We start from the raw sequence: 9,582 nt of genomic DNA, 5'->3' as shown, positions 1-9,582 counted from the left end.
CCTTTGCACATGTCCACTCGTTTAGCAACAGTCTGTAAAATATCACTTTTAACATTCAATGTTAAAATATATAAATATTTTCAAAAGAAAAAATTTTGAATAACCAAACCATCTATTGCAAGTGAACAAATTCTTAATGGTTTCACATTACTTTTAAATATAAGCAAATATATCTCTTGAAAGTAAAATGAACAAAGTAGTTCTGGGCGAATGTGCCCAGAGAAATCAATGTTTGGTAAAACTGGCAGAAAGAGTAATGTTCAGAGCACCAAAAGCTATCTACTGCTATTAATGTATAATTGATTTACCAGATATAATAATTTTCCTTATCAAGCACCTTGATGAAGGGCTCAAGCCCGAAATATTGGTGATGTTTCTTTACCTTTGCTACATAAAGACACTGTTTGACCTGCTGAGTTTCTCCAACATTTATGTGTTTTTTCACTTCACCAGAATCCTGTGTTTCACCTTCATTATCAAACATGTTACTTCAGAAGACCAAAGAAAGAGAGAGAAAATAAATAGCCTCACTTTATTTAATTTAAATCGCCAGTTTCAAGTATCAAAAGTACACTCATCTTGTCATTGAGATTGACTGTAGCACGGCACTCTCTCGTTTCACAAATTTCAAAGCCTCTTCAGAAATGTTTTTTGATCTCCTTGGGTAATCCTCAATATCGCCGGGTAGAATAAGACAGGTTTAAAATCGATTTTATACAGCTTCGCCATTACCTCATTGTAGACATTGTGCAGAACAACTACTTCTGGACAGTAATCCTCCACAAATCTAATATGTAGACTTTGAGGAGTTAGATCTTTTTTTGAATGCGTGGTTCTCAAGATTAGCTCCTTTTTTTGATAATGATGAAAGTGTAATATTATTGCTCTGGAATGTTCTGAAGCATTCTTTAAAGGTAAGGAGCGTTGTGCTTTTTCCAGCACTAAAATTTTCCAACCACTTCAACTCCCAACCATTCTGTAAATAATTCCATAAAAATTTTATCGTGGTTTACCCTTTTCAAAATCTTCCTTTAGGCCTAAAATATGAAGATTATTTCAACGACTCTGTCCTTCTAATGTCAGTACTCAAGCTTTTAACTTTTTGTTATCAGCATTCAAAGCTTGATTTTGTTGTTCAAGTTTATCCAGCCTATTATTCACCATGATGCTGTGGGCTTCCAATGTAGTCAGATGTTCTTCTTTTGTGGTAGTTAGTCCAAAATTGTATAAAGTTTCTTCTTAGTTTCTTTCGTCCACATTTTTAAAGCTTTGTTAATATCCAATCATTTTGGTAGTCATTTCTAAACATCAGAGGTGTGTCCTATTCAATCTTAGTTTCTTCCTCCATTTCTTCCTCCTCCCTTCTTTCTTTCATGGTTTTAAGCTTGAGAGATCTTCTAGAAGTAATTGACGGTCTTAAAAATAAACTTTAACCAGTTTGGTTAATTAAAATCAAGTAGAAAGTAGGAAATTATAAACAAATTAGTCAGAGCTCACGACCTCACTTCTTTACAGCATCAGGTTGCCAGCAGAAGTCTCTTCCTCCTTTACCATCCTTTCCCCACCTCAGTGGAATATTCTTGTGCAGAGCACCATGCAACTGTTCCCTGAACATTTGTCACATTTCTGTCATACATGTTCCTGAGTACATTTGTTCCCAATGTACTGTATACTCCTAAAGTTCTGTCTAATAGCATCGTATTTTCTCTGACCCCAATTAAATGTTTTCCAAAATTGTCTATTCCTGTCCAGCTCCATTGCTATGGTAAAACTAAGGGAGTTTGATCACTTTCTCTGAAATGTTTCCCCAGCACCAGGTCAAGTATAACCCCTCCTCTAGTTGGTCTAGCTACATATTGTCAGGGAACCTTCCTGAACACACTAACAAATTCTACTCCATCCAAAGCCTTCACTCCAAGATGGTGCCAATCAATGTGAGGAAAGTTAAAATCATCCATCACAACAACCTTTTTTTTCACCTTTCTAGAGTCTGCCTCTCTGTCAGCTCCTCAATGTCACTGTTACAATGGGGACATGGGTTCTATAATATACATTCAATTGAGTTATTTCCCCCTTCCTCTTCCTGACTTCCATCCACACTGATTCAGTAGTCAATCTCTCCACTACTTCTCCCTTTTCTGCAGTCATGATAGTATCCCAGATCAGCAATGCCACTTCCCCTAACTATTTTACCTCCCTCCCTGTGGATGAATCAATAGTAGTTGGCTTCATCAGCAATGATAAGTCAGCTTACAGAGAGGAGGAGGTTGGGAGGTTTGTACAATGGTGTGAGAACAGCAACCTGGACAAGACAAAAGAGTTGGGTCAGTTGGACTAGGCAAAAAAAAATGGTTCAGCACAGACTAGAAGGGCATCCACTACCTGCATCCCCACATCTCTTCATGAGTGAGGAAGGCACAGCTGTGTCTACACTTCCTAAGGAGGTTGAGGAGGGAAAGGTTACCAATCCCCATTTTGACAACTTTTTGCAGGAGCACAATTGAAAGTGTCATGTCTACTTCATCATTGCATGGTCAGAGAATCATCAAGAAGATCGCTGGGCTTTCCTCTGTACATTTACTGGGAGTGATGCTTAAATGGGGCTCAAAGAATTATGGAGGACTTTTTACATGCAGCACACAATATCTTTGATCTGATACCTTCAAGGAGGAGGTACAGGAGTTTCAAAATCAGGATTGCCAGGCTGGGAAACAGCTTTTTCCCATAGGCTGTGAAAGTGATAATCAGTATCCTGTAACGGTGTAAATCATCCAAAAAAATGTATATTTATTTTAAATTGTATATGTACAAATGTAATTATTACATTCCATTTACTGTGTATGTGTGTGCACCATGGTCTTGAGAGGCACTATTTTGTCTGGTTGAATATGTACAGTAAGATGATAATAAACTTGAACTCATCAAGGGTGTTCTTTAAGTCCTTTGGTTTTTGACTTGGCATCAGAACCTCGAGCAGTGGCTCTTTGTGTAAATAGAGGTTCCAAGGGGATATATAGGAATGGCATTGATCATAAGGTTTCTTTATACGCAGATGATCTTTTGCTTTTTGTGTCCAGTCCACATGTCCTGTTACCAAACATATTAGCTTTACTTACTCATATTGGTAAATTTTCTGGATATAAGTTGAATCTGCATAAAAGTTAACTATTATCATTAAATGGTTCTATTTCAAGATATTTCAATTTCCTTTTAAGATTGTAAAGGATCAATTTACTTATCTTGGTATTACAATTACTAGGAGATATAAATATATTTTTAAAGAAAATCTTTTGCTTTTATTGAATCAGGTTAAATTATTGTTATCGAGATTGTCACCATTATCTATCTCCATGATTGGACCTATCAATTCTATCAAAATAAATATTTTACATAAATTTTTGTATCTCTTCCAATCAATACCAATTTTCATTTTCAAATCTTTTTTTGACTCACTTGATTCGATTCTATAATCTTACATTTGGCAAGAAAAACACCCTCGTTTAAATAAAACTCACCTTCAGAAAGCTGAAAGGAATGGTGGATTGGCATTTCCTAATTTTAGATTCTATTATTGGGCAGTCAATGCAGGTAAGTTGCTTCTTTTGTTACAGTTTTAGGAATCTGAGTTCCGCCCTTCAAAGGTAGAAATGGAACTGAAATTTACTAAAAGTACCTCAATGTTGGCAATTCTTGGTCTTTTTTTTATCCTCTTCCTCATACAAAATGACTAATAATTCAATTATTAGACATAGTTTGAGAATATGGGCACTGTTTAGAAGGTTCTTTGGATTTCAGAGTTTTTCTCTTGCCAGCCCTATTACATCTAATCATCTTCATGAACCTTCTTTGTTAGATACTGCTTTTAAGGACTGGCATAGATTAGGTATTCAATGTTTTAAAGATCTTTTTATTTGAAACAATTTTGCTTCCTTTGAATAATTGGTAGTAAAATTTAACTTACCAAACACTCATTTTTTTAGATATTTACAAATTAGACATTTTGTTCAATCAGATTTTGTGCACATTCCCGAGGCAAACGCTTTTGATTTACAGCTTTCCCATAAAGGTTCATATCTATTATTTATAATAACTTGCTGGATTTACGAATAGCCTAGCTAGTTAAGATCAAGAATGATTGGGAACAGGATTTGAATTTATCATTTTCAGATGTTGTTTGGGACTCTATATGTAATTTGATTAATACAACCTCCTTTTGTGCAAGGCACTGTTTATTGCAATTTAAAGTGGTCCATAGAGTACATATGTCTAAAGTTAAACTATCTTGTTTTTATTTGGATATAAATCCTCTATGTGATAAATGGAAAATTGGTGATGCTTCTTTGATTCGCATGTTCTGGACTTGCTGTAGTTTTGAAAATTTTGGAAAGATGTTTTTCAAACATTATTGATGATTCTTAAGGTCCAATTAGAACCTCGTCCTTTAATTTTATGATTTCAAGAAGATGAAGTCTTATTGACTCCAACTCAAAGTTGAATTTTACCTTTTACGTCTTTGATAGTCAGATGTGCAATTCTGATTAAATGGAAAGACAAAACTCCACCTTCACACACACAATGGCTAAATGATATTATGTCTTGTCTAAGTTAAAAAAAAAATTAGATATGCTATTAAAGTTCAAAAATTAACTTCCAAAAGACATGGGGCTCATTTATGGACTACTACCATAATCTAATGAGTTAGGGTTGTCAAAGTGCTTTGGCAGATGTGCTGTCAAGTTCCAGGTTGATGTCACTTGATTTACATGTATCATTTCCTAACATTGCTTAGTTGGAGGGGTTTTAAGCTATTGGTGGGAGGTCTTTTTTTAAAATTATTTTAGTTTCTTTTTTTTCTTTTCTTTTTTAAATTGGATAATATAACAGAAAATGGCTTTGGTCAACCGTGAATAATACAACTTTTGATTAAAAACATTCTTACAGAATGAGAAGAGAATAAAAAAAAATAAGTTTATAATGAATTTGATAACTTTTAAGTTTGTTTTTACTTTCTTTTCTTTATTTCTCTTTCTTTTGAGTTTTTTTTGTTTGATGTTAAATTTTACTACACTATTACCAATGTGCATTGGTACTTTGAATAATGTTCATATTTGAAATCTTTTTCTGATATTTTTAAATGTATTGCACATTATATAATTATATAATTCAAGTGTTTATATATGAAATGCCAAAAAATATTTTAAAAGGGAAAGAACTTCAAACATTTAGGAGCTGTTCCTGTCCCCAAGACAGCCAAGTCTCTGTAATGGTTATAATGTCATAGTTCCATGTATTGACCCGGACTCTGAGTTCACCTTGGTCCATTCCTGATAATCCTTGCATTAAAGTACACCATTTCAACCCATCCAATTTACTGCATTTATGTATGTTCCATCCATTGCCTGTCCTTCCTCACAGTCCCACTATACATTGCATCTACCACTTCACCAACTACTCCATCATCTGACCAAACACTCTGGATCCCATCTCCATGCCACGCTAGTTTAAACCATCCCCAGCAGGTCCAACAAACCTCGATCCCTCTCCAGTTCAGGTTCAACCTGTCCTTTTTGTACAGATCAGACCTTTCCCAGAAGAGATCATAGAGATCCACAAACTTGGACCATTGTCCCCTGTATAAACTGCTCAGCCAACCATTCATCTGCCATAACTTCCTATTCTTGCTCTCTCTAGTGTGTTACACAGGCAGCTATCCAGAGATTACTACCCTTGAGGTGCTGCTCTTTAGTTTGCTTCCTATCTCCCTATATTTCTTGTCACTTTTCCTATTTATGTGTACCACAATAGCTGGCTGTTCACCCTCCCTCTCAAGAATTATATGGATTTCATCAGAGATGTCTGGCATCTGAGAGGTAACAAACCATCTGAGAGACTCAATCCCTTCCACAGAATCTCCTGTTTATTCTCCTCACCAATGAATCCCCCATCACTGTTAAACTGTCCTGAATCTTCTTTCTGATGATCAGGGAGTGAAGAGAGTATGGTCAGGATAGGATGAGTCTCTTAATATGTTGGCTGCTTTTCCAAGGAGTCAGAGAAACATAGATTGAGTTTATAGAAAAAAATAGTTAGTGTGAACTTCCTATTCACTACTACATGTACAATGTGAATTTACGATTGATAATTCTGTCTCCAGACTGCTGAGTTGAAGTGAATGAATACCACCATTTGTCACATTCATGAAAAAAATACAAGTCCCCTGGATCTCTATCCCAATCAACTTCCTGCTGATCTGAGCTTTTCAAATTCAACTGCCTGTGTCTCCTGACTCCAATTGCTAGGTACAGCCTTCAGATAAAATCCCTTGCTGAAGTCTGCTACAAGTTAATGGTGTATGCAATGGACTGAACTGCATTCACTACTCTTTGCAATTTCTGCCATCTTGGGAGTGCAGTTCCTGTAACATGCAGTGAAGCTCCCTCAAGATGTTTCTAATGCTGCATCTGGAGAAGTTGTTCAGGAATACAGGTGACACATCAAATTTTCTCAGGCTTCAGAGAAGGTAAAGGCACTGGTGCACTTTCCTGGTCATTGCATTGACCTAGGTAGATCAGGACAAGTCCCTGGAGATGTTTACCCTGAGGAAATTAAAGCTGCCTTCGATCTCCACCTCAGTACTGTAGATGTGGACCAGGAAGTGAGCTCAACCTCTCCTCCAGAGGTCTATAACCAGTTCCTTGGTCTCACTGATATTGAGAGTGCCATCTATACTCAAACTCATGGTTGATAGCATTTCTGGCTATGACAGGAGTGTGATCTGTAGATTTATAGATGGCATTGGAATGGTGGGAATAAATGTTTTGGTACTGTTGTGTTGAAGGTGGAGCTATATTTAATAAATAACAGTTGATGTAGGTGTTCATGTTCTCCAGGTATTCCAAAGCTGTGTATAGGGCCAGGTGTTAGTGTAGTGGCCAGAGGGATACGGGCCAAATGTAGGACAATGGGACAAATGAACTTGGCCAACATGGATGTTGGGCTGAATGGGCTGTTTCTTCCATGACTTGGAGAAATGACCGTGCATCTGCTGGCATTGTCAGGACAGTGGTGGAGAGGGTTAGGACCTTGAAGTTCCTGAGAGTCCACATTGGAGGATCTCTCCTGGAACCAGCACATTGAGGCAATCATGAAGCAAGCACACCAATACTTCCTAAGAAATCTAAGCAGATTTGGGATTTTTGTCAAAAACTATCAAACTCCTACAGGTGCACTGGGGAAAGAATACCGGTACTTGCGCGTTGCATCACTGCCTGCTTTGGTAATTTGAATATCTGAGAACACAGGAGGCAGTAGAAAATAGCACACATAGCCAGGTCCATCACAGGCTCTGACCTCCTCTCCACTTCAGACAACTAAGTGAAGATGCTGCCTCAAGAAAGCAGCTGACATCATGAATGGCTCCCATCGCCATGGTCAGAACCTCTTCTCAGTGCTCTCTTCAAGAAGAACATATAGAAGTCCACCACCTCTAGGTTCAAGAGCAATTTTTTTCCCACAGGTATCAAGCTCTTGAATCTCTCTGCACTACCCAAATCATAAACTATCCTAGCACCACAAAAAGACCTGTCTGCCCTATTGCAACATTGCTTTTTTTTCTTGCACTAACTTGTATCTGTGAATATATATTAATCTATCTACCTTTTACATATATTATCTCTCTCCATTTGGTAATTTAAGGAGTTTATCTCCATTATTTTGATTTACAATGTATCAATTTAGCTGCAGCTAGTAAGAATTTCAGTGCATATGTACATTGTGTACAACAATAACCTCAATATCCTTACCATTAAAAGACCTAGATTGCTTGCTGGAAACTTTGAGTTATCAAATGAGATTGGATAGGCTGGGTCTGTTTTTCCCTGGAGTGTAGGAGGCTGAGGTGGTGGGGTGGGGACGGGGGGGGGGGGGGGGGGGCGGGTGTGATATATGAGAGTGGTGTATAAAATCATAGGAGGCATAGACAGGGTGGATAACCATATCTTTTTCCCATGGTTAGGAGTGTCTAAAACTAGAGGACATAGGTTTAAGGTGAGAGGGAAAAGGTTTAAATGTTTAAGTTTATTTGTCACAAAATACCTAATACAAAGAGAAGGGCTCTTCTGCAAGCAATCGAAAAAGTTATCTTTGACATTTACAGCTGTGTAGAGAGTATAGGATTGCAAGCAAGGGCAGTATGAGAGCAGTTCATTCAGGAGCCTAATAACTGGAGAAGAACCACATATGATAATTTTGTCACATACAATGTACAGATGAACTTTTTGTAAAAACAAACTCCAATAGTTTAAATTAAATTACCAAATAGAAAGAAATAATAAATGCAAAATATAAATAATTAATATATACAGTTAATGTTCATTCAAGAGAAAAGCTGGTAAAACATTCAATGCTGGGTCAATAAGTGACTTTAAATAAAAGCAGAAACTGCTGGATGTGGTTAACTGCTGACATAAGGCAGTAACGTTGCAATGCAATGTGGGAGACTCTTGAGGCCAGTGTAGTCATCATTGGGATGATGATAAAGCTGTCTCCATGGTTACTGAATCTTGTGGCCATCAACACACGCCAGAATCCAATTTGCTGCTGTTTACAAAGCCTTATTGAGAAACAAATTAAATATTTGAAGAATTTTCTCTGCAAATTATTTGTTCTTCTTGTTTGTACATTTTTCTGGATCTGGGGATTGCTGTGTTTATTGCTTGCTTCTCTAATTGCTTTTGAGAAGGTGATTGTGAGCTGGTGAAAGGTTCTCTACCCTGCCTGATGCTGTTGAAACTCACATGAACATCTCCATTTCCCTCATGTCTGCTCTCATTCCCCCATCCCACAGACAGAACAGTTTGTATTAACTGCATCATTCCTCACCATTTCTACCACCTCCAATAGGACCCACCACCACTCACACCTTTCCTCCTTCCCCTTTTCTGCTTTCCATGGGGAACATTCTCTCCATCACTTCTATTTATCTCTCCCCACCTACCCTCCCTGTCCCCTTGCACTTCCCCCTACAACCACAGGAGGACTAATGTTTTTCCCTACCCTCACTGCCACTCATGGAGGTGTCAGGCCAGGTGTTACAAACTCCTTCCACTTGAAGCAGAGATTCCTCCATTATGAAATGCTTTGAGCATCTGGTGATGGAACGCATCAAAGCGCACCTTCTAAAAATGTTGGACCCATTTCAGTTCACTGTACCAGATGATGCTATAGCCTTGCTCCTTCATGCAGTCTTGACCCAAGTGGAGAACCACGCCTCATGCCAAGCTGATGTTCATTGACTTCATCTTGGTGTTTAATGCAATCATTCCTCAGAGGTTGGTGGAAAAACTGTCCTCCCTGGGACTCAGCACGCCTCTCTGTAAATGGATTATGGACTTTCTAACGGAAAGAGCACAGTCTGTCCAGGTCAGTAGCAGAACTTCAAGTACCCACATGCTGAGCACTGGTGCACCTCAGGGCTTTGAGTTCAGCCGACTCCCATTCATGCTACTGACCCACGACTGCATTGCCAGATGCAGCTCCAACAGAGTCATCAAGTTTGCAGATTATTCAAAAGTAGTTGGCCTG

This window comes from Narcine bancroftii, chromosome 8 (genome assembly GCF_036971445.1).
Source record: "Narcine bancroftii isolate sNarBan1 chromosome 8, sNarBan1.hap1, whole genome shotgun sequence".
In the NCBI taxonomy this organism is placed as follows: domain Eukaryota; kingdom Metazoa; phylum Chordata; class Chondrichthyes; order Torpediniformes; family Narcinidae; genus Narcine; species Narcine bancroftii.
The sequence above is the reverse complement of the archived record's forward strand: the minus strand, read 5'-3'. Positions refer to the sequence as shown.